Source organism: Pleurodeles waltl, chromosome 1_1 (assembly GCF_031143425.1).
Source record: "Pleurodeles waltl isolate 20211129_DDA chromosome 1_1, aPleWal1.hap1.20221129, whole genome shotgun sequence".
Lineage (NCBI taxonomy): Eukaryota > Metazoa > Chordata > Amphibia > Caudata > Salamandridae > Pleurodeles > Pleurodeles waltl.
In genome coordinates, this window is record NC_090436.1 from 67,020,162 (window position 1) to 67,046,859 (window position 26,698).

Genomic DNA, 26,698 nt, shown 5'->3' on the forward strand with positions numbered 1-26,698 from the left:
GTTACCTAGGGCTAAAGTGCATATGCTCTCCCCCAAAAACATGGTACAATTAGCTTACACCTGATTGTCATATTATTTTACTTATAGGTCCTTACTATATGGTACTTCATGTACACAGGGCCTGTACATTAAATACAACTCTGCCTCATGAAGCCTTCTGCGGCCTCGGATTGCAGCTTCATCCCTCTGGAGGATTCTAACTTCCAAAAAGTTGTCTAAGCCGAAAGGCAAAAATCTTCACTAGGCTCAACGGCAACAGGCTCCCGATCAATGACAACTCTTCCATGAGCACAGCCTGCTGTCTTGGCCCGCTGAACTCTACCTTCTCTTGGACTTTTCTCCTACATTTCTTCTAACGTCAAAGGTGAGCCAAGGCGAGGCCCAATACACCTTGTGTATCAGACCCATGCTCCATGGCTTTCAGCTTTAACTTTTGATTTTGCCCCGGTCTCAAGCGACCAGATACCTGTGGTTGGAGCTTTGAGTTTTTTAGGTGCTATTTTTTACAAAAACTTTACAAATCCTACTGATTGGTTTTAATTGTTTTTATGTCATTTTATTTAGTAAAATGTATTCTATTTTTCTAAATTGGATAGGGATTTTTCATATGTTGTATTTTGGCTTTATTACTATTTGAGTGCTATATGATACTTTACAAATTGCCTCCAAAAATTGTCACCAAGTTATCCTTGATTGCTTTCATGCCAAGCTACCAGAAGATTAAGCACAGGTTCATTTAGTGACTTTTGACTTTCACCCTGACAAGGATTGTGGTTGTTGTTTGAGTAGGATTCTAACCCCCCTCTATCAATAATCAAATTTCTCACACTGCTCTTGGCAGGCAGGCAGGCACTGGTGTTTCAGACTCCGGAGATGGGAGTCAATGGGTGATGTCCCCTTAACCAGTCGGGAGAGTGACAGGCCTAAGCCTGCAGTCTTGGTCACAGGCAGAAACCGTGCACAGCTTCTCTTCTTCCCACAGCCCTACACGCTGCTAGACAGTTGACAAGTTTGGGGGCTGGAGCTACCCTTCTTATAGGCCATATCCAGACATGAAATGTGATTTAGGGGTCTGAGTTTTTGAAGCTTCTGTGGATGGTCTTCTTCCTCTGGAAGTGCCCTCTTCTCTGATCTGCCCTTCCTCCAGAAAGCAGTATGTCACAGCAGCAGCAACTCCAAAGCCCCACAAAACAGGCCATGGGGGAGGCTAGAGTTTCAATGTCAGCCACAGTAATATGCAGATGAAAACATTGCCCCAGGGCCCTCAACCCTGCTATTTATGATTCTCGTATTAGCAACATCTTCTTCCTTAGATGTGCCCAGGTCCTTTTCCAGTATTCTCTCTCTGAATGAAAGAGCACCCAGGGAAGTGTACTGAAAAGCCTGGCTATTCTTCTCAAGTGTGTCTCACCCAGCTCACAGGAATGCAGCAATCCACAAAACTGTCTGTGGGGGTTTCCTCTGCTACCTAATGCTTCTCCAGTCAGCCCTGGGTGTCCCAAAATGGAACCCGGAATCTACCATGCATTGTACCAATCACAGGCACCCATATACCCAACACATGCATACAACCCATATGCACAGAACTACATTCTAACTTGATGTAGGCCAAAAAAGAGTTAAGCACACAGCAGTGGAACTTTACTTGAGTGAACCTGTGGGCCTCACTCCAGTGACACAGGTAAAAAGGACCTGTTCACTTCTGACCACTACACGGTATGCTGCTACCACCACACTCGTGCTAACTCCTGACATAGGCCTTGGCCTTTCACTACTATGAAGGTAGCACATGGGCTCCACTCCCACTCCAAGAAGACTGCAATCTGGGAGACCAGCCTAAGTCACGACACACACCCATGGTCCGTGTTTGCCCATGACAACAAAAATCAACACCAGGTACCCAAGATTGCAGCTGGGGCACTGGGGGGGGGGGATACACGTTTGTCACCATGTGAGAGACTTTTCCATCGGAGCCACGTAGGAATTGTGTCTACCTAAACGTTAATCATCTTTTAATTCTCAACTTCCTTTTTTAATACACATTTATGAAACAGTCACATATAAAAGTGATATAGGGGGTCATTCAGACCTTGGCGGACGGCGGAGGCCGTCCGCCAAGGTACCGCCGACAAATGACCGCACCGCGGTCAAAAGACCGCGGCGGCCATTCAAACATTTCCGCTGGGCCGGCGGGCGCTCTCCAAAAGAGCGCCCGCCGGCCCAGCGGAAATGCCCCTGCAACGTGGACGCCGGCTCAGAATTGAGCCGGCGTAGTTGCAGGGGTGCGACGGGTGCAGTTGCACCCGTTGCGTATTTCAGTGTCTGCAAAGCAGACACTGAAATACTTTGTGGGGCCCTCTTACGGGGGCCCCTGCAGTGCCCATGCCATTGGCATGGGCACTGCAGGGGCCCCCAGGGGCCCCGCGGCACCCCCTACCGCCATCCTGTTCATGGCGGGTTTCCCGCCATGAACAGGATGGCGGTAGGGGGTGTCTGAATCCCCATGGCGGCGGAGCGTGCTCCGCCGCCATGGAGGATTCAAAGGGGCAGCGGTAAACCGGCGGTTTACCCTTTCTGACCGCGGCTGAACCGCCGCGGTCAGAATGCCCTTGGGAGCACCGCCAGCCTGTTGGCGGTGCTCCCGTGGTCGGTGACCCTGGCGGTTACCGGCCGCCAGGGTCAGAATGACCCCCATAGTGTGGTAATTTTTTTGTAGCAAATGGGCAGAGACTTTTCCAATAATGCTAATGCTGTGAACAATCATGATTTCTATAAAGATAACAATGTGATAATTTTGTCAGGGAAGATTTGATGACAAGGAATATATTGAGTTAAGCTCTTTAGGAGGGACCGGCTCTACAAAATACACAGTCGATTTCCAAATAAAACATATTTTTGTGTTGTACTAATATGTACTTTTAAAATTGACTGAGGTTGCACCCGTAGGCTAAACAAGTATGCTTTTGCTATTAAGGATAACTTAAGTTATTGGTGACATCAACACACATATTAGGGCTGGGAAGCTGAGAGCACCCAATAGGGTGTGTGCGATGCGCACGCGGGGCCCTGGGCTCAGGGCGTGGAGCTGGTGTTAGCCCCTGCCTGTCACTCACACCATTGTGCGCTGCCCGGGAAGAGGAGCCCACAGTGACCCAAACTATGCGCTACGTAGGAGTTTGGCGCCCAAGTCAGGCCTTGGGTGTGGTACTCAGGCACTTGTGACGTAGTGCTCAAGCATCCCGTCTGTAAATACGGTGTCCCCCGCTGCTGCACTGGCTTTCACCCAGACAAATTCGCCCTTGTTTATGAGAAGCATCGGATACAGGATGTGTGTGCCGGGGATTTCAGCAGGCAATCGGGTCGTCGAAGCCCCAGCACTGCAAGGCCCCCTTTCCTAAAACTTCTAGAGAACCATCACAAATCTGTTTGTACAGAGTGACAGGGGCAGCTCGGTCCAGGTCTGTGGTATTTGTACAAAATCACAGCACGGACAGAAACACTCTGGTCACATTTGCTTAGTTGAAAAAAAAAATAGAATTTGAAATACTTCATGCAGTGTCATTCTTAGGTGCTGTAATAATAAATGCAATGTCATCTCAGAATGTGTGGATAACTCTCCCACTAGGGCCACAGTTGCGTGTGATCTTTGAGCTGGAACGTACCTGTCACCTGGTTTTATTTGAAGTGGCACAACATGTTATGCCTCATTCTGAGGAGCCTCGTCGCTGTTATTTCTGCACCATCTCTGCCGTACAGACAGCGGCGGAGGAGCACCAGTGTCCTATCAGGACGTTGTGTTTGTCGGTCTCAGAATCTTCTATCACTGAGATGCAGTGCTTAATTTGTGCTTAATTTTTCCGGTGCTGAGCACTGGCACTTATTTTTGAGGCCCGGCGCTTATTCGTCTGACTTAAGCATTTACTGCGAGCAAAAGACACACATGGGAAAGACGGAGGAAGTGAAAAACGAAAAAGCGTCACAAAGGGAGAAAGCAGAAAGCTGCCAGAGTGACCTGAAGGGGCAGGGAGTGGCTGTAAATGGATTAAAGAGGCCCGAGATGGATTCAGGATTACACTGCCTCAGTATTCCTGCTCTCACATTTAAATGCAGCAGACACCAGCACGTATTTATTTACAAATTAAGCACTGCTGGGATGTGATACCTAAGTCTTGTGATTCTCAAAGATACTGCTGCTCGGTCACAGTGATGTACCGTGCTGCATTGCCCAGCAGTGACACGGCATCCTCTGCAAGGTCACTAATCCCTTTCTGAAGCTTAGGATATGCATAAGAAGAGCAACCCCAGTGTCATTTACAGACATCCATACACATATGCATCCATCTAGGCATGGACATGCACATGTAATCCACCCACCGATGCACACAACCATACACCTATAACACATACACAGAATTACCATTTATCCACCTATACATCCATAAACTGATAACTGCCCATCCTTGAAAAAATACACACATTGTCCATTTATCTACTCTTCCATAAATCTGCCATTCAACATCAGTATTCATCTAAATATAAATTAAAGCGACATCTAGCATTCCACCAACTCATCCTCCCATCCACTCCTACATCCGGTCCCCTACGTATGGATGCAGCTATTCACCCCTCCGCTCTACCCATTCATATTTAATTGTTTACCCTCTCATCTGCTAATGCACTTACTGATCTACACACCAATGCAGAAACAATCGCATTGATTAGGTAAGGGCAGAGCCACTGAAATTTTGTGATTGTGCGGCCACTTTGATTTTCGCATCATTGTGGATTTGCCACACTTGCCACATAATCCATCATCTGCCACGTAATGTGCATTTTTCACAAAAAAAAATTTCTAACTGAAATGGTTCTAAAGTTACTAAAAATGCAGCGACACGTGTTGCCATGCAATGGTAAGCCCATTGCAAAGCTGGACTGGTCACCTTTCTGTTGCTTATTATTACATTTGGGTTTTAAACTGGTACTAATGAGGTGCAGCCGATGCCCAGACAGTGTTACCAAGTTTAACAAGCATTTGCAATGCAACGGGTCTCGCGTTTGCTCGAGTTAGAGCTATTTGCGTTGTAAACTCATTACCGGACTTTTCTTGTCACATAAACTAATAATGAAAAGTAAAACAGTTTCACAAATGTGAGCCGATGGCTGCCATGAGCGTGAAGGAGACACAGAAAAGGAAACAGAAGTTTGCTTGCACTGAAATGTATTGGCAAAAGTGCAGTTATCCATGTAACCAGCAAAAGTGCAATTATCCATGTATCAGGGTTGATGTCATACAAAGTGCTTGACTTCTACCCAGCGAGATCACGCTGCAGAGGAAATGAAAAGATAAAGTACTCCAGAAACCAGCTGAAAACACAGAGCCTCGTATGTTTTCAGTAGTTTACCGGTGCGCTCCAGGAGGGCTAAACACCGGAAAAGGCATGACATGTGCATGCCTTTCACAAATGGAATCAATCGATTTTTAAAAGGCAAGCCCACAAACTAATGAATGGGTATGACATAGGCGTGGTTAGAAGCCCACAGAGAGATTACAACATGGTCCAGAGCGCTTGCGCTCGACCCTAAAAATGATGAAATAATGTACTACTATTACAAAACGTGCCACATTATGCCTTTCCTTGCTGCATAATTTACTAATCTCTGCTGCATTATTTGGCCCACTCTTGCTGCAGTGGCCCTGGGTAAGGGTGCTCGCATTGCTGCTGCAGACTACGCTTTTCATAAGAAATGAGGGAGGAAGCCTCATTAATGCTCCTGAGCTTTATATGTTCTGTGACACTAGGAAGCTTGTGTTACTCAAGGAGTGCTATAGGTATTCTTGCACTGATAATACAGTGATATACCTGTTCTGTGAGGATGAAACTCGCCCTGCTTATAGTGTGCTGTAGGCCTTCGGTGATAGAGAGAAGCTTGCACTGTGTCTGGTCCATGATGATGGAAACTGATGAATGTGAAGAATCTGTAGTAGGCAGCTGGGAAACCTTCACTGGCTATACCTGGTCTGTGAGGGATGCCTGCACTGCTGACTTAGTGCTGCGTATATTCTTTGAGGGAGGGAATCTAGCACTCAAGCTGCCCCTCTGTCTCACAGGCATTAATCAAACACACTGTGTGGTACCTATCTGCTGGTGTACCATGGGTACAACTGGATGCAGGTTCTACAGTCAGGCTTTAGGGTGGTGCGACCGGTGAAGATGCATTGGGTGCTAGCCTGGAGTGGGCCACTGACCTCAGATGGGGCGCTGTGTTTAGCAATGATATATGATTTAAAACACCTGCTTCAAAGTTCCTTGTGCATCCAGCTTTTAGGCAGCATTAAAAATGTCAAGATAACTTTGGTGATTAATGGTCCCACTTGAGAGAGAGAGATCGGATTTTTGTATAGTGGCAGTTTTGACTCGCCGTATAGTAGCACAAAAAGTTCATATGCCTGCTGCAAAGAACAGATCTGTATTTTATGTGGATAGCTGAGTGAATTAGTAAAACCAGTGGTTTAAAATAAATAAAATGTATGTGAGAGAAGGGCTATGGTAAGATGAGGGGCACTTTTGCAGGGTGGTAGTGAGGCAATGCGAGGAGTTGGTCATGAAGGGGAATGCCACAAAAGAATATCGCACAGGGCACTTCCAGCGCTAAAGCCAACGCTGTCTACAGAGGTGACCCTGACCATGAGCACCAAGTCGGCATCCCAGTCTTCTTTGAAGAAGGGATGCCACCTTTTTGCGTGCCTTAGAGGTTCTGGAAAGGCCAGAAGATGATACTTAAATAACAGGCTTCCAAACAATTTTCTGTATTTTTTTACATGGCTATACTGCCTCAACATGCATTAAAATCATTTAAGATTAGCCTGGACAGCTCCAGAACATTTGTGACATGTTTTCATCATGTAGTTGTTTTACAGTTGTATTTCAAAGTGTAAAAAATACCAGCTTTTGATGATTTTCCATTCCTAACTTGGCCTGAAAATACTGCCAAGGACAATCTCAGATTTTATTCCTTATAAAGCAGCTTGGAGGTTCAATCTGCACTGGTTGTAATGTAGTGTAGGATCTCAGATTTGTATTTTTGGTAACAAAGCTCAGTGGGTTAATGCCTTCATTGCAGAGATCCTTGTGTAACCTGTGGGACACACGTTTAAAGTACAGTGCAATAGCTCAGTGAGCTGAACTCCCACGCAGCTGCACCCAACAATGAAAGCATAAGGTTTGATCCTCTAGGATTTGACTGTCATTCTTCTGAGACATATGTAGTTGGTTCAGTAAGTGATTCTAAACATCATCACTTGCCTAAAAAGACAGTTTGTATAGTGTTACATAGCTGGTAATTATTAGTCTAGTACCTTGTAGACTGATATAGATGATAATTATTAGTTTAATACCACACAGACATTTTTATGCTTTTGCCACTGGGTTCCTTAGCATGCCTGCCTGTCATTTGTGTGGGGGTTTCCCCTGTCTTGCTTTGTCTGTGCAAAGCAGGGGAGGGGGTATTGGGAGCAGGCCTGCTACAAGTTTGACTGGCGTTGCTTATATGTGCGGAGTAGTGGTTTTGGGGGTGAGGTGGAGGGAGATGGCACTAGTCCAGTACTTTTCTGACACTTTATCGGGTTGGAGGGCAGCAAAGGAATGGTCCTCCCATTCTGAGCCACAGATCAGAGCGGAGACCTTTTTGGTTCTGAACTTTGCCTACACTTGCATCATTCCTTTTGCGTCTCTCTGGAGACCACTAATAATCTGCTGCAAAGGGGTTGGTGGTGGGAGACCGCACGTCCTTAGATGAAGTCTTCCATCTTTGTCCTGCCTCAGACTGGTCTCACGTATTCCTACATGGTTCCATCTACCCCTTGTAATGTTATTCCCCTTCAAGTTCTGCTCTTTTGCATAAAGCAGTGGTTCCCAACCTGTGGTTAGGGGACCCCTTGGGGTCCATGAAGCCTCCTCAGGGGGTCTGCGACTACTTCAAAAATTAAATAATATTAACAGAGTAGGTCCCCAGACTTCAGTAATGACTCCGTGGGAGGTCCCCGTAATCCCTTAATAATTCAGTGGGGGTCACCGGGATCCAGTGATGAAAAAGTGGGGGTCCACAGAAGTCAAAAGGTTGGGAACCACTGGCATAATGCACTGTGATGTCCAATTTTATGCATGCCTCATTGCAAGTGGATGAGGAGACACCCATCATATACATAAATCAGCTACAAACTGTTCAGTTGACTCAGTGTTTGCTAGCTGAATAGTACATGCAGTTTAAACCTTACTTGCACATGATCCACCAACATCAGTACAAGTTAGACATACGCTCCTAGCTCATCATGCACTAAAAATTACTCCAACCTTTATAGTTGGCTAAATGTTTGCTACCTAAACAACATGGCCCGGTCAAGCAACACTTACATATAATGCATAGAACAGTGCAGATTAGTCAGCTCTTGTCATCAGCACATGCTCAGTAGAGTTCCACACAATACAGTTAATAAGTGTTTGCTGCCTCAAAGGTACATCCTTTCAAGTTATATTGACAAATCATGTCCTAGCACCCATTTATAGAGCCATCAAAAATAGGCTAAATTAAACCTACCATGGTCACAAACTCATAGATTGGCATCGAAGCCACAAAATAAGCAAAGAAATCACAAAACTTAACAACTACTTGAAGTCGAGCAATGGACAACTGCACATCCCAGTGTAATGAAACAAACAACACTCTCCTACGACACACGATTCATCACACATAATCTTCATACCTCTGAATTTGTGATATCATTAGTATATTTTCAATTAAAATGGAGACAGAAGGAGTGTCTGGTTCATTGCTGCCTCGTTCACCACAGTGTTCAACTGATTTAGAGTAAAAGTTATTGCTTGATATTTCCTAGCTTTTAATGCTGGTTCAGAGCTTTTACCTAGACTCATCTCCCTGGTCCTTCTGTCCTTCTAAGCATGGTCAAGCATGATCTGCTCTGGAGACAGGGCTATGCTAGGCCACCTCCCACTGCCCTCCCTAAGCCTGGTTTGCTGATGCCATGTCTGGGTTGGTGCTTGGTTTGTTTTCCATGCCACTCTCTATGACAAAGCTGTGCAGAAGAACTGGCCTGCAGAGGGCAACACGTCTCACTGATGCCCTGCGTTGACTGGCCTTACTCTTCTAAATAAATCAAAACTAACATTCCTAACCCTGTCAATTACCCCCCCATCCAATGGCCCCAGCCTCCCTATCCTTTTCAGTTGGGTACACCATGTTGCTTGTTGGGAAATCACAGACTCACTCTCACCTAACATTAGTGACTAAGGTACGCTATACCCTTGAAGACATGGCTTTTAATCCCTGTCTCCCATTTAGCCAAATCGCGAGCTCTTGGACAACTACCTCTGCTTCCTTTTGGAAAGTTTGGGAGTAACTGGAATCAGTGTACAAGCTGCTAGTGTGTGTTTAAAAAATAGACTGGCTATTACGCAGGAGGGGAGTAAGTGACTAGTCTCATGGTATACTCCTAAAATACAGCATGGAAGTATGTGTATAGCTTTTAAAGCAAGTAGCATTGTGATCTACTCTCAAGTCTACTGTTTTACCAAATTGTTTCACTCTGGGCAAATCACATTTTTCCTGTTCCTCTGTCCATTGACCACAACAACAAAGTAATAGATGGAATGCTTGAATTAATCTCAGCAGTTGGCAATCACTCAGGCCACATTCGTCCACATCGGTTTTTGCTCAATATACCACTCTAGAAAAAGGCCAGCTTCTCATGGGAACTGTCCGCCCCGAAATGCCACTGATCTCACAATATGTAAGCACTTTGAAACATGCTTAATGGAAGAAATAAACATCAAATGCACGAGGGGGGGAGATGTGGCCTAATGACCAGAGCTGCTGGAAGAAAAAAAAAATCTGACCCTGTGTAATGTAATCTGGTTCTCAAGTAAAGCACTCCAATGGCCTCAGGCTATTCTGTGCTACATAAAACTGCAAAAAAAAGAAACAATACTCCCAAGCAGTGCTTACTTTGAGCCTGCGGTTGCAGGTGGGGCTGACCAGCGCTTTTCCTTGTCAGACTTTGACCCAGAGGAGGACAGAGAAGAAGACAGTAGAGGGAACGGAGGAGGAAGTGAATGACAGAGAAAAACAGTGCCAAAGAGAGAAAGGAAGCGGGGATTAACAAGTACCTGAGAGAGTGTGGCAGAGAGTGCCTGGTGATGGATGAAAGAGCTCTAAAGTGAAATCAAAATTTTGGATCCTTAGTATTTGGCACCCAACTTTTAATAGTACTGGCCACAGACATTGGAGCAAAATCTTGGGCCTCTGCACGTATTGATTCACAAATTAAGCTCTACTACGAGGATGGGTCAACAGCACATACTCCTGTTGATGGGACAGTGGCTGTATTTTTATCCCAGTAGCTGAACGTACTCCTGGAGCTGCATGGTGCAGGACTCCTCCTGTGCTGCAGCTCCCCCGTCCAGCTACCGACAGCCACCTCGTTTATGAAGCACCTCATAAAGGACTGAAAGAGTGAAAGGTATTTGTTCTGTGAAAGGGTTAAATGTGTTGGTGAACCAAAAAGTGGGACAACTGGCTTCCTACAGGTCTTCTTTATAGACAGCGGGCAGAAGCTACAATTGCAAAACAAACCTGTAAAATGCGGCATAGCTGGAATCCCTAGATGTTTCCCTGCTGGTATGCAATTGGGAACTCTCAGAGGGAGGGAAGTCAGGAGTGGGGAAACCCTCGAGGTCACCACTGATGGACAGGTTTCACTCCTTCCTTACCAGGGGGATATTTCTTTGATGCCTGATGGAGAGTTCACTTCAGCCTTCCATGGGGTTCACCGCCTGTCCCAGTTGAGTCTTCACTTTGGCACTCTCTCGGATGCACCTCTTCATCACCTAAACCCTCCTTGGGGTGCTTCTTCAGCAGCTAGTGGAGAGTCTTCAGTTCACCCTTCCCTAGGGGTCCCTCCGTCAGACCTGGAGTTTAGTCTTCACTTCAACCTTCCCTCAAAGTTACTCCTTTGGCACCTGGTTGAAAGTCCTCACTTTGACCTTCCCTGAGGGTTACTATTTCTGTTCCTGATTGAGAGTCTTCACTTTCACCATCCCTGGGTGTCACTCATTCAACCCTGGTTGGGAGTCTTCACTTTGACCTTCCTGGAAGGTTACTCCTTCAGCACCTGGTGAAGATTTTTCACTTTGACTTTCCATGAGGGCTACTCCTTCGGCACCTGGTGGAGAGTCTTCACTTGGATCTTCCAGGGGGTTACTCGTGTGGCATCTGGTGGAGAGACTTCACTTTAGTCTTCCAGGAGGGTTATGTCTTTGGCATCTGGTGGAGAGACTTCCCCTTGACCATCCAGGAGGGTTACTCCTTCGGCAGTGGTATAGTGTCTTACTTACACCTTCCCTGAGGGTCAGCCTTCCAGCACCTGGTGGCCTAGTGGGGAGTCTTCATTTTGATCTCTCTCTGAAGGTTACTTCTTCTGCAACTGGTGGAGATGCTTCACTACAGCCTTCCTAAAGGTTACTCAGCACCTGGTGGAGAGACTTCACTGACAATCCAGGAGGGTTACTCCTTCAGCCCTGCAAATAATCATCACTCACACTTTCCCCGAGGGATACTTCTTCTGCAACAGGTGGATAGCGTTCACTTTGACCTTCCATGAAGGTTACTCCTTCTGCAACTGGTGGAACTTCTTCACTTCGACCTTCCATGAGGGTTACACCTTTCTCACTTGGCTCACTTGAGTGACCTGCCTAGGATTTGAGGGCAGAGACTTTGGTGGACGTAAATGCTTCAAGTGTTCCCTTCTAGAATCTGAAAAGCGAGGTTCTACACCCTACAACAGAATTTTTTTTTTATTGAATGATGGGACTCGTAAGAACCACACTGCGGATCACGCAAGCGCTGACATCACAAAGACCTCTTTGACCGTTAACAGCATCACTCTTCAAAGAGGGATGAAATTATACTTTCATTATAGCCACCATCTTGTAGAGAGGGCAGCAATAATCTTATATTGGTAATATGAGTTGAATTTTGGTGAAGTGCTGACTGCTTATATATACACGTCAGTAAACCCCTCTACACTGGCCGTACAGTCACTTTCCCAAAAATCCTCCAGTCTGGCTGTGATGTTGGCATGTTTCAAAATGCACCCCGCAACTAGGAAGAAAGAGAAACCCACAATGAGCAAGAACTGCATCTCCCAAAAAATCCTCTGGTCGTGGGGTGATGTTGGTACATTTTAAGATGCACCACACGCCCAGGAAGAGAGAGAGCTTTCATACCTCACCGCCCAGGGCAGCACTTTAATAGAGGAACCCTCTAGGTAAGCCGATGAAGTAAGTCTATTATTTCACAAATACCTGTCTGTTCTGAGCTCCTTTGAGCAACCCTGATGAATTTGGTCATTTCCCTTGTAGAGTCTGACTACAGAGTCCGCCCGCCTCTAAGACCCTATAGAGCACTGAACGTACTTAGCGAATTTTGGTCCTAATCCGTGATTATTCTTCCTGATTTTCTACAGGAGAGTAAACATGTCCTATGCAATGTTTGATCAGTGTTCTTACCGCACCACTTTGATAGTCGGTCTTCACTAGGAGTGATGACAACATAAGGAATTGTATGAACACTCATTCCTATAGTTTTACTAGTAGAGTCACTTGATCAGACAGTGTTTGATAAAAGGGTAATTAAGGTCTCTTTTGCATATTGTTTTAGGTACAAAAATTAGGGACATACCCTTATGGTTGCTATTGGCGTGCATGATACAAAGCATGTGAGATTGTCACAGTCAATTAAGTCACAGAAACTGTGTTATGCAGCTCTAAGTATCTAGGGACCTTGTCTAAACTCAGTCCTGAAGAAGGCCAAGTGACTCTTTTGGGTGATTACATTGGCTAAAACTTGTCGACCTTGGATATTGGGGTATATTGCACAACTTGAGAACATTTTTCTATGTTTTTAACTCTGCCAAAGGTATCCTGAATAAAGCAAGTTACCAGCTACACTAGGAAAATCTGCAGGCAACTTCAACTTTAGATCCCATAGTAATACGAGCCCTGCAAACTAACAGCGTTGAGTGCACCCATACACATTAGGGGCCATATTTACAAGAAAGGGTCGCATCACTAGTGATGCACTACTTTTCTTGCGGCCCCCTTGAAATCCCTAACGCCACCATGGTAGCTCCGTATTTACAATACAGCGCACCATGGCGCATGTTTGGGGCAATAGCATCATTTTTTGACGCTATTGTAACACTATATCAGATTAGCGTAAAAAAGAAAATGACGCTAATCCAGTATAGTGTTAGGAGGCATATTGAAATCAATGGGAGCGTCACTTTAACGCCTGCTTTAAGCAGGTGTTAAAAATGACCCTGGAAATGGCGCAATGGAATCTAGTAAATTCCACTGCACCATTTTTAGCGACCTTCTTGGTCCTCTTGGAACCTCGAGCCAATAAAAAAGCCAAGCTTATTTGTGGCTTCTGGCTGCTACCCTACGTTCTACTCCTGTGCACAAAGTAAAAAATTGAGTGTTAATATTTGAAATACACAGAGAGACAAATAGATACCCATATAATGATTTGTACAAAGTGAAACCAGAAAATCGTGGCTTCTCCACTTTACCTAAATGTGTGAGCTTAGAAACATATTTTGTTTCCCTTTTTCCCCCTAGTTCTTCATTGTCACATATGAAAGCACCTTCAAATACTTGTGTTTAGAATACAAGCTGTACAAAACTATTATGTTTGATCTAATAGAATAGAATATTGCTCCATCTGTACGACTTTGGGCCACATACAGGATGGAAATGACACTAACTCGCCTCTTACGTGACTAATGGCATTGTCGCAGAGGCAAGGGTCGAAACAGTTGTAACTTCATGTTGAAAAATGATCACTTACAATAATTACCTCTCAATGAACCTATCATTTGTCTTAATAATGTCACAGCAGCTGCATGGTAATGAAATTGACTTTTTTTTATCTTTGAAGAGACCTTAACATATTTTACATAATGTTTGTTGAAAGATGCACATGGCAAACATTTCCTGGGCCCGGCTCGTGCAAAGGCTCTTAGAGCCGAGCCACATCTTTGGCTCGACTCTCCATATTAATTTGTTGGCTCGCACACTTCTACTTTCAGATGGTGAGTACCTTCACTTTTTATATTTCCATACTACCTGTAGCCCATGATACAATCAGCATGTGATCTTAGAAGTGAAAGCACACTGTTGCCTTGGGGTTCAACCTATACCAAGTTTTCTTTAATTGCCACATGGATAGAGCACTCAAAGAGGCTGTGAAGGCTTCTGTGTCCTACGTTTACTCACTAAACTGACTCTCAAACACTGCAGTTACATTAGCTGGACATCATACCTTTGGTCCTATCCATGGCTTTTTTAAACCACCTCACTGGTAAATGCTACTCTCCCGCCCCTCTCACCCCCCACCAGCGCCTTGAGACCCTAACGGGTAAGTAGTTGCGCTTTACAAGTACTGATTGATTGACTGAATGATCCATAAGGAGCATGATTTGTGGCCCTCGACCAGGGCAGCGCTTCGCCTTCCATCGGTCTCCCAAGGGTAGACGGGCCATAATGATTAGTGGTAATGACAAACAGTGTTTCTGGTCTTGGCCCTTTGATTTCTTTTTAGGGTAGTTATCGGGTGCTACTCCAACTTATTCAATTGCTACGTGTTACTGCAGCCCAAGACCAGGTCGAGAAATAGGGGTCAGACATATGAAACCCTTTGGTGCTTCAATTTGCAAAATCATAGACATTTCTAACACAAAATGACAATTTATTTTGATGATATATTACACCCATTTTGCGAGTCAGAAATTAATTTCTAGCTCTTGTGACCCATAACAAATCGCAACTAGGGGCATAAAAGTGGGTTCCTAATTGTAAATCATAATATAATGTGTAAGTGGTCATTCCATTGACCAGTTTCCATTTGAGGTGGTAATGGGGTTCCAAAGGGGTAGGAAGCCCAAAAACACCCATTACCCTTTGAGAATTGTGTAGGCTGGCCTTGTGGGGAGCAGGCAGAATCTTATTGAGTGAGTATTAAATCGAGGTTCTAAATCTTCATTCCTGCTCATCTTCCGCTTCTTCCTGCCCCCCAATCTTCATCCCTTGGTTCTCCACCAACTTCCTATTCTCATGTCTCCAACAGTCTCTTGTCAATGTTGCCATTGATGCCTGTGCACATCTTTCTCTGCAGCACTCCATTGCTATGTATCTTTTCATGCTAACAAGATGCACAGCTCCAGAGTGAGCGAACCTCAAGTTGCTCTGAAGCCATTGCATACATGATCTCTGAGTGAAGGTATATGTTCTATATTATGACCTGTATCATCTGTAAAATTATTGCCTCTTCTATGTGATAAATTGGGAAACTAATATGGAAGTTAATGAATGTAAAAACAAGTAGCGCTTGAATGCAAGATGCAATTTTTTATAATTTTAAAGTTCAAATTTAATTAGATAAATTGTAGCCTGTGTTTGCTGTTTCCCTTAATTTTTATTTCGCACATCTGCCTGCTAGACAGATCATGTATAGAGACTGTTCTTTTCCTTCCTTTCCATTTCTACCTCAATTTTCCAGGCTGGGCTTTGTTTTAATTGGTTCTTGAACCCCTGCAACATCACAGGCATTCCCTCCACCCACGTCTCCTAACTACACCGCATTCACTTTACTCCTTCTCACTGAGTCTCTTCCTGCAGCATTTTTCCTGTTTGTGTCTGTTACTGGCAGCTATGGCTTAGGAGCAGAAACCATGGAACTCAACCCACAACTCTCACCTTCATCCTCTTTCATTCCTCCCACCTACAGTTAGCCTTTATCTAAATCAAATGTGGAGTGCACACAACAAAGCTGGATTTTAGTACAATATGTAGCAAGTGTCCTACTTTGGCTTGAATGTGCCTAGGTGATCTTGGGACTTCTATTGTTCCTGAATGGACTTCATAAAGTGATCTAATGGTGGTGTAAAAGCACCTTCAGTGGTCAGTCAAGCAATCAATCTGGATTTGTATAGCATGGCTAATCACCCGAGAGGATATCCAGTAGGCCTGGGTGGAGTTCGCAGAGTTATACTACTTGGAAAAGTGCCGAAAAAAGTCTGCCACGCTATGTGGAATTTTGCAAGTGAGCGGAGTTTGGGTAAGTTGCACTGTTCATGTTGATTTTCAGTGACAGGAGTTTGTTCCATGCTGTAAAATCAGTGCAAATGGCATCGCGCGGCACGCCAAAGGGCGCTAACTTCTTTCTGCCACTTCAGTAAATTTTCTAGTCAAGCGGCAGCTTCCTCAACGTGAGCAACAGCTTTCTCAAGGCGGGTGGGTGGAAGGGACCTGCCGTGACTGCCTGCGTTCAGAAACCTCGCTCACGCTTGCCAACATATTGATTTCTCTTGCTTATGCTTGCCAACTTAATGTTGGTGAGATGCGTGAGAGAAAAATAACAGCTCTATATTGTTTTGTGGATTTTTCCGAACTCCACGCTGCACGCAAAGCATGGAGTGGCCAAAAGTCCACAAACTCCGCTGGTGGAGCGGAATTCTTCATCCTCTCCTAGAATCCAGGTGCTGCCCGAGAGGCTAGCCAAGCATTGGTCAGGCTTGTATGGATCTTGAGTGGACTCCGTAAACTGAATACCTGGTGGACTAGCAGTGCCTCCAGAATTCTGGATATTTTTGCACCATGGACAACATCAACTATAGCCCCTTGAGAGTGCACCTTCCCTTGCCCTGTCGTGCAACCCTTGGTTCTCATTTCCACAGTGAATAATGAACTTCAGAGCCAATAGTATTTACTTCACCTACAGATACTTGGGCTCTCTTAAAACGTGACACAGATGGCCCAGAATGGCACTCACACTCACTTTTGTATACTAGTTCATGTGTAGAGTGCTGTGAAAACTGCTACAACAATGTTGCCACATACTGTAAGGTTGCTCACTCACAACATGAAAACTCTGCACTTTACAGCAATCAACACCTGCCAACTTCCATGTATGATTGGATCCAGCCTAAAGCCTCCTGGGAGAGCATCGTGGGGCCTCAACAAGAGGCAAAGAAAGTACCATGGAACTGCTTCACTTTAATGATTCATGGTAATGATTCATTGCAGGTGCTGTTTCTAAAATGCTGATTCTGCTGGGTCAGAGTGAATCACCTGTCAGGGAATACTTTAATGAAAATATTGCCCAACATGTGGCCAAATGAGGGCCAGCTTATCCTTACTTTCATGGATGCCATGATGATATAAAATCTCCCTTTTACTAAACGCATTTTAAATTAATTCTCTTTTTTCTTAAAGAGAAACTGTTGGTCCCATCATTGAGTTTCATGCAGTATTGCTGGCCAGTGTGCATTAACATGCACCATTCACTAGTTCTTCCTACAATTCTGTAAGTGGACTCCATCCCACCATAACTATTACACATATTTTATTTTGATTATTGTTACTTGCTCACATTGTTTTAAAAAAGCTCGATTCGCCATTCATGTTTCTGTAAACGTTCTTTAGATGCTCTCAGCGTTTAACCAGTTAAATTGCAGATTTTGCTATGGATGCTGGTAAACATGTTGGGAGAGAATCGAGAATGGGACCTTGGAAGTAGCTTTGAACCAGGACCACATCATACCTTTTGACCAACTTGCAGAGAGGGACAGATATGAATCCAGTGAGGGGGAAATCTGATATAATCACATCCATCAACCATCCTTATCAGAGCTATCACTGTATGCTCCGCTACAACAAACTACAATGAATGAAAACATCCATTAGAAGTTACTTGTAAGTCAAAGATAGAAAGATGAGCACTGTGCAAGGCCTAGGGTTGCACCAACTAGAACTAACATTACTAAAGACATGTTACTTTCCCTTCTTACACATGTCCATGTTGGACAGATGTTGTCAAACAGAAGACCTCCAAAAATGCTTCTTCATAGCCCTCCCACACCCACAATCCTGGAGCTTGGCTTGATGCGCAGGCAATGTTATAATGTGAGAACAGTATGTAACTGATCCGGGTGGAACTTGGGATGATCTCAAGATTGGAACAAAGGAAGTCTTGCACAAGAACAGGATAAATAGGTCAAGACCACCAAAAAAGAGAGTCAAGATTCAGAGGACAGGCAGATGCACAGAGCCACAGCGATGACGTGTAGGCATGGTCCGCTGCCTACCCCCAGGCCCTGCCTTAAACTGAGTGTGGGGTCTCCTGCTCCACCCACACCGGGCACTACCACATCACCTTGTGCAGCCAGGTAAGCCTGACAGGACAGTTACTGTGTAATCGAAGGCTTGGCATACTTGGGACCATCAGTGGGTTAACGTTGGGGTGGGATGAAGATTTTTCAAACACAGACCAAGGCCAGTTGCTTGTACAGCATGACCAGCTCAGATACATGACAATGGTGACAACACAATCTGCTTATATTATTCAGGACACAAAGGGAATACCTTGTGATAGGGGCCTCCACTGCACAGCCCTGTATGATTACAATAGTCTTGTACCAGGGCACATCGCCCGAAATCCTAGTCTATTGAGGAGTTGCCACTGTATAACCACTTAGCAGGCAACAGAGCAGAATTGTTGGCACATTATTCTAAAGTTGCTCCACTGGGTTGCGCTGTCCACGGGGGGAGAGAGCATCACAGAACCGTAGATACTAAGATATGGCACTGCCGCTATCTTCTCCACTGCTGGCAGACAACCACGGTGCCTGGCGCCGTGAACGCAGCTTTGAGCAACAGATGCAATCTGTGAAAAGTTAGAAGAAATTGAAACATTTCTCCTATTTAGCGCCTGCCTCAAAGGGAAACCCCGTCTACCATTGTTAATGGATATGGTTTTGCATCAGAAATCATGGGTGGTGACATGGAAATTCCCGTGTGCCATCTGTGTTACTTTTAGGCAGTGCTGAATTTGTGGGGGGGGGAGTAAGCGCCAGCGCCCTTGCCTGGAGGCCACTGCAGCTTTGCCATCCATAGCTCCTGCCAGCGCTGCCAATGACAACACCTGCACAACTACTACCATCACACTCATACAAATGTGACAATTCAGATTATTCCAGGCCCCTACAGCTGGGTTGGCAGGTATTAGTCATTTTTAATGTATGTTTTTTTTTTTTTTGTATATGTTTATTGAGAAGTACATGTCAATATACAAACTGTGTTAAATAGAGAAACAATACATCAAATTATGGCCATATATGAAAAATATTATGAAATGTTAACTTCTCAGATTTCTAAACACAAAAAAACAAAAAAAAACATTATACATGTATCAATAAATGCAATATATGAGATTATTTATAAGGCATCCAACTGTGCATTAACTCTTAGAAGTAGACCTATAACAGAAAATCTGGAAAGAAAGAATTATGCAATATGTATTAAACCATATATTATAGGTTGTTAGAAGACAGTCGAGATAGTAATATCATACAAATCCACATATATAACATTTCAAATGGAGATATTCCTGCCAATTCAACAGTGTTGAATTGGTGAACAGTAAGCCCTACTTAAAATAACAGTGTTAATGGGTGAGATGTCAATTGTCTTAATAACAGCATGACTCAAAACAATAATAAAAATGTCTTAATAAAGATAGGAGACAAAGAATGAGAAAACGTTTACGTGTGAATATTAATAGAATATGTATTAGCTAGAAAGGGTTTCCAAATTTGGATGAAAATCCCAACATTATCTTGCAATCTGTAAATCAGCTTTTCATATGATGCCATGTTATACATTTCAATAAGCCATTCATCATGTGTAGGACGTTGTGGTGTTCTCCAATGTCGTAATATACAAATTTTTGCTACAGTGAGTGCAATAGCAATCAATCGTCTTGTATGGTTTGTTAGATTTGGGAGATCAGTAATATCATGTAATATAACTAATTTTTCTGTTAAAGGAATTGGCACATGTATAGCTCTGTGTATAGAGGAAGTTATAGAAGACCAGTATTCCGTCAAAACTGGACTTCGAAATAAAATGTGTAGGATATCACAGTCCTCATGAGGACACCTCCAACAGGTAGAATGGTGTAGTAAACCTGCTGCCTTGAGATTTTGTGGTGACCAGTACCAATTATGAAGAATTTTGAAAAGAGTAAATTTAATTCTTGCCGCTCTGATTCCTTTATCCATGTTCATAACAACATCCGCCCAGTCCTCATTGGAATACGCTACATTAAGTAATCCTTGCCATTTGACGTGGAGTTGTGCTAGTAATGGTGATTAATGTACTTTATGCACAATGAGATTAAAAAATCCAGAGACCGCTCCTTTCAATTTCCCCCAAGTTTTTAAGTATTGTACGACTGGGGAATCCTCAGGTATCCACGGAAATGGTCCTAGTCTACTAAGTAGAGCTTGTTTCAATTGTAAGTATTTCCCCTTTTGAGAGCTAGGGAGTTGAAATTCTATCTGAAGCATCGTAATGGTTTTAAGCTCGCCTTCTAAAGTGAATGATCCAGCATTAGAATACCTGCTCTCTCCCATGTATCCCGGGAAATTGTCTGTTTCCCTATTCTAATATCAGCGTTATGCCATATTGGTGCCTTATTATGTTTCCTCGGATTACTCTTAAAGAGTTTGTGGGAGTGTATCCAAATCTTAAGCATAGACTGAATAATAGGGTTAGAACTTTGTAAAGCAGGCGATTTATGAGTATAAAACATTTGCAAACCTGAAGATACCTGTAAAGATTGCTTTTCAATAATAACCCATAGTGGGGGGTCATCCTGTATTGGCCAAAGATAAACCAATTGAGATAAATGGAGGGCTGTATAGTGCATGGTAAACTAAGGCCACCAGATCGCCGGTGAGCAATCAGTTTGGAGATTTTGAGTCTAGGTCTCAGAGATCCCCAAATTAATACCTTTGTCAATGTCTTGCAGTATTGGTATTTTAACTGTCAAAGGTAACATACCTAAAACATATGTGAAACGAGGTACTATAATCATTTTCACTGCCTGGACTCTACCCCAAAAGGACAGGTTAAGATGGGACCATTTTTCGTACTCTGACTTCGTTTTAGCAATGAGTGGATCTAAGTTATCTTGAATCATGCGTTCTAAACCAGTGTTGATATAAATACCTAGATACTTCAGGCGATCCGCTTTCCATTGAAAATTGTAGCCTAAGATAGCTGCTTTTGTTGTGCCCCGGAACAATGGGAGATCTTCACTCTTATTCCAATTGACTTTGTATCCAGAAATGTTTGAGAAGTGAGAAATAGTAGACATGAGTGCCGAGAGTGAAGTAGGTAGATCTGCAAGTGTGAGTAATATGTCATCCGCGTATAGAAGTAGTTTTGAGATGCCTGCTGGTGTAGGAATGCCTGCTATTTGTGAACACTGTCTTATTGCTGCAGCCAGTGGTTCAAGTGCAAGAAGAAATAAGAGGGGCGATAAAGGGCAACCCTGGCACTAAAAAGGTTTTTGAAAGGAAACCCCCACAATTCACTTGTGCAGATGGTGTCTTGTATAACCATTTAACCTTAGAGATAAAATCATCACCCAATCCCAACCTATGCAATGTACGGAACATATAGCTCCATTCAATGCGGTCAAAGGCCTTCTCAGCATCTAAGGATAATTCTACTCTGTCTTCTCCAGCATCCTTGGAAAACCAAAGTATGTGAGCCAAAGTGCGGAGATGGCTACGAGAGTTTCTGCCTGGCATGAATCCAACTTGAGAATTATGTATGATTTTAGAGATAACTTGTTTGAGTCTTTTGGCAAGAATGGTGGCTAATAGCTTTGAATCTGTATTCAGAAGAGAAATCGGATGATAGTTACTGCAGTATAATGGATCTTTCTCAGGTTTGGGAAGGACAGTTATGATAGCTTTATTTGAGAGAGAGGAGAGACTACCAGTTTCCTCTGCTTCTTTATAAACCTCATAAAGGGCATCTATTGCTTCTGGTTTTACCCAACGGTAAAATTCCCCAGGAAAACCATCTTCTCCCGGTGTTTTATTGTATGGGAGACTGGAGATTGCTTGCACAATTTCATCCTTTGTTATTTCACCAGTCAGTATGAGCCGGTCCTGTTCATTGAGACAGGGGAGTGTTATTTTATCAAAGAATTCCTGTTCTTTGAGGAGGTCATCATCAACTTCTGAACTATATAACTTGGTATAGTAATCTGCAAACGTATTAGCTATTGCTTGAGTCTCAGTTATTAGTTTACCCTCAGGGTTATATACAGCTGAAATAGCTGTCATAGCTTCTCGCTGTTTTAATCGTGCCGCTAGTAAATGGCCTGCTTTTTCTCCTTGTTCATAATTGCGAGCCTTAAGTCTATATAGCATATATTCTGCTTTGGAAGTATATAGTGTATTAAGTTCCATCTTAGCTTTTTCCAATCTGCATCTGGAAGCTTCAGTTGGATTACTAAAATTAGTATGTGTCAGTGTTTTGATATCATTTTCCAAAATGGCCTGTTGTTCTATTCTGCGTTTATTTGTTATGGCAGAACCCCTCATAATTTGCCCCCTAATAGTGGCTTTTGCGGCTGCCCATAAGATTTGTGGAGAAGAAACTGATCCTTTGTTATCTTTCATATAAGTAGTCAAATGTGATTGTAATTGTGACTTTTCTGCCGGTAGTTTGTAGCGTGATATGTTTAATGCCATGGTTTCCTACAAGGGCGTTTCAGACCCCAATCAAGCTGGAGACTGATAGGAGCGTGATCTGACAGTGCAATTTCTAAAATATCACAATCTAGTACTTGTGGTGTAATAGAATGTGAAATAAGGAAGTAATCTATTCTAGAATGGGAATCATGTACTGTCGAATGATATGTAAACCCCTTATCTAATGGATGTAGTAAACGCCAGATATCGATCAAACCATGATCTTCTCTGATGTCCCCCAGTATGGCTCTATCTCTACCATGAGTTGTGTCCAGGGGACCTGTTCTGTCTAAGATCACATCTGGCGCAAGATTCCAATCGCCTCCCAAAACTATTCTGGAAATTTCCATTTCTGTTAGAATTCTATTTAGATGAAGGAAAAAGGGGGCTTTAGTCCCAACAGGGGCATAAATGGAACCCACCCCTAATATATTGTAACCAACTTTAAGCTTTGCTAAAACAAATCTACCATCCTCATCTGACCATGACTGAAGTATTTGGCATTGCAGTGTTTTCCGTATTAGAATGGCTACACCACTTTTCCTAGTAGTAGTGTGGGATGTAGCATCTCCTGATATGTGAGAAGGGGATTTGCAGCTGTAAAGAATCTGGCCTACCCAATCTCGTTTTAATTTTTCAGATTCTATATCAGATAGATGAGTCTCCTGGATGAGAGCAATGTCAGTATGTTTGGAGGCTAAATAGGAAGTAATTTTCTTCCTTTTAATGTAATTAGTAAAGCCATTGACATTGAGAGAGACAATTTGCATAGGACTTGTTGTCATGATGATGACTAAAAATTTTAGAGTATATTTGTACTGTGTGAAACAGAGTCAAAATGCTAAAAAAGGGAAAAGGAAGTAGATAAATTATATGGTAATGTGATAATGAGAACTTACTGGAGGGAAAAAAAAAAAACTATCTGGAGTATAGTAAACCTGAAACCAATATGTGGAACTATAATCATAAAATATTGTTAACACTAAACTCTAAATGGTGTAAGTACACCGTTCTAAGTGCTAAAATTTAAAAGAACACTGCAGATCAAATAATATGTATCCTTCGCCGGTGGGTCTAAACCTCAATTCGAAACCCAGACTCTGGAGGGGAGGAAAGGAAAACCACTCATGGTAAATAGATTATAAGAAAAACCACTCCATGGAGTTATAAAGTTTATCCAAGAGAAAATCTGCAAATACAAATACAGTAGGAAATGTACATGGTTATTGAACAGCAATATATGAGGATTGGAAATAAATCATATCCATCAGAGTTAATAACTGTAGTAAAACAGTAATAACATTATATTAATACATAGCATGTATAAATATACTCATCTAGGTGGAAGAAGTGATAGTGGAAGGTTGAGCATCAGTTACTTTACTAAAAGACGTGGGTGACTTTAGAGGTGATCTCGATTTGTCTCTGGGATTTTCCTGTGTGATTGACTTTACGCAGTGGACTGCTTTATCTCTGTCAAACTGTTTCTTAAAGGTACGGACGTGTAATCTACCGGTGCGATGGCTTTGTGGATCTTTCTGTAATTGAAGCGGACTATTCATAGATGTTTTGTCCAGTGGCGTTGAGTCCATATGTTGGTCATCCAAACTGTCCAGGAAGCGTACCAGATCCTCAGGCTCTGTGTAATCCCTTGAGTTCCCATCCATTGTGATCCACATTGTGGCAGGTTCTAAAAGACCATATTTGATATCCCATTTGCGAAGTCTTGGCCTAAGTTGCAGGAACGCTTTTCATTTGGCATTGGTTTCAGTGGAGAAGTCTGCAGCAATATATACTTTATGGCCTTCCAAGTCATACGGACCATGTTTACGAGCAGCTGTTAATATTTGGCAGACCTGTTCATGACGTAAGAGGCATGCTATGATCGATCTAGGTCTAGATTCAAGAGTTGAAGTTGAAGTTCTTGATCGAATTCTGTGAGCTCTCTGCAACTCAAGGGGATGCTCAAAAGATATGTTTAGTAGCCGCGGTATTAACGTTAGTAGCAAGTTCTTCACATCATTATTGACTTCCATTTTTTCTGGAATTCCATAAAAACGAATGTTATTTCTTCGGGCCCTCTCTTCCAAATCTATAACTTTTTGTTTTAGGTGCCAGATATCCGGACCCCAATACTCTGCATTATCTAATTTCTCTTCCAAAAAAGTGGTTCTTTGATCTAAAATTTCCACTTTGGTATGAAAAGAGTTTAGATCCATCCGTATTGTCTTCATTTCTGTTGCGAGATCTGAATTTTTTACATCCATAGATCCCAATCTTTGCCCCACGGCAGAGATCTCTTTTAAAATAAGGTCCATAGAAGAAATGTCTTGTGGGACAATAGTAGACGTGCCTGGAGGTACAGTGTTCCCTACTATTTGTGTAAACAAAGGCTTTCTATTAGATTTGCCACTGGGCATACTGTTATATTTTAATGTTAGAGAAGACAAAAAATAAGTACAGCTTAATAATCAAATATGATATCCAATTGACTCATAAAGTAGGTAGATATTAACACTGTAAATGGTGACAGACATCTGGGATTTTAAAATTATGGCTATATGTTTTCAAGCGGGTGTCGCTGAGAAACAGTGCATCAGAAATGTTGTACAGTTTTCGCCTGCCTACCCAAAGTCACTTTACCCCCTCTGCTGATAGGAATTCCGGCGTTTATTTAATTTCGTAGTAGAGTCTGAATTGTCAAATGTAGAAAAATATCTCAGAAGTGAAAGTTTATATGCTTCTCATACAGCTGCCTTTCGACATTCAAGGAAAGGAATTTCACATATCTCTTAAGAAACTGTCTGTTTCCTGATAGAATGAGTAATTTTCACAAACTCTCTCAGCTGTAGGAATGGTGTACAACACTCACTTGCCAAACTGTATTTACGCCACACACCTGAAGACAAGAAATTCCTGCGCTTACATAATCATGTAATGGATCCTGAACAGTTAAGTGAAGAGAAATACCTCAGAGTTGAGAGCTGTCAGAGGCTTCTCTTACAGCAGCCTTTTCACTTATCTCACCAGCAGCTGGCTGTGTTTCCTGACAGAATTAGTCTTTGCCACAGACTTCTATAATTTAAAAAAAAATAATGACTGAATGCTTTCAGACAGGTGTCCCTGAGAATCAGTGCATCAGAAATAGCTCACATGTTTTGCCTGCCTATCCAAATTTGCTTTACACCCTCTACTGATAGGAATTCCAGCATTTACTTAATTGCGTAGCAGACTCTAAACTGTCAAATGAAGAGAAGTACCTCAGAAGTGAAAGTCCATATGTTTCCCCTACAGCAGCCTTTCAACTTTCAAGAAAGGGAATTCCACTTAACTGTTAAGAAACTGGCTGTGTTTCCTGACAGAATGAGTAACTTTCACAGACTCTCTCAGCTGCAGAAATGGTGTACAGCACTCACTTTCCGAACTGCATTTGCTCCACACACTCGGCTGACAAGAAAATCCTGTGCTCACACATTCAGGTAATGGAGTCTGAACAGTTAAGTGAAGAGAAAATACCTCAGAGTTGGCACTTGTCAGAGGCTTCCCTGTGCTGTGTGGAGAGGTTAACAGTAATTTAATTCCCCTGGTGCAGCCTCCCAGTTTAAACACGAAGAAAGCCCCTTATCTCTTCAGCAGCTGACTCTGTGTCCTGACAGAAAGTGTTGTTCTTTGCTCAGCTGAGGGGTCCGTGTTCAGGTGATTTGTAGCCGGGCTTCAGGGCTTCAATGAAGAACTCCGTTTTAACTGGCATCTCTTACTTCGAAAAAAACTTCAGAGTTATGTCGCTGTTATCACATGTATATTTCCTTTCATTCTGACTCCAAGGAGGCTTTTTGACAGCTGTTTGGGTAATCCTTCTCCCCTCGAACCTCGGAGCGCTACGTTGAGGCGGTCATTTCAGATGGCAGCCAGACTCCGCCCCTTAATTTATGTTGACTTCAAAAACAACTGTTGTTCGGCTCATCCTATATTGGATGGCCACGTGGCAAACTGTCATAAGTTTCAATGTTG

At 43.1% G+C, this 26,698-nt stretch overlaps 1 protein-coding gene across 2 annotated transcripts in view; it reads right to left on the reverse strand.

Moving 5' to 3' along the window:
• LOC138265915 (3-galactosyl-N-acetylglucosaminide 4-alpha-L-fucosyltransferase FUT3-like) overlaps positions 1-26,698 on the reverse strand; it is a 43,556-nt gene that overhangs the window by 14,202 nt on the left and 2,656 nt on the right. The window contains exon 1 of one of the 2 annotated variants that reach the window (XM_069214229.1): positions 25,658-25,773. The exons of the other annotated variant lie outside the window; for it this stretch is intronic. The gene's annotated coding sequence lies outside the window, so the exon portion shown is untranslated. Of the gene's footprint in view, positions 1-25,657; positions 25,774-26,698 lie in introns of those variants that run through there. 2 annotated transcript variants of the gene reach the window in all.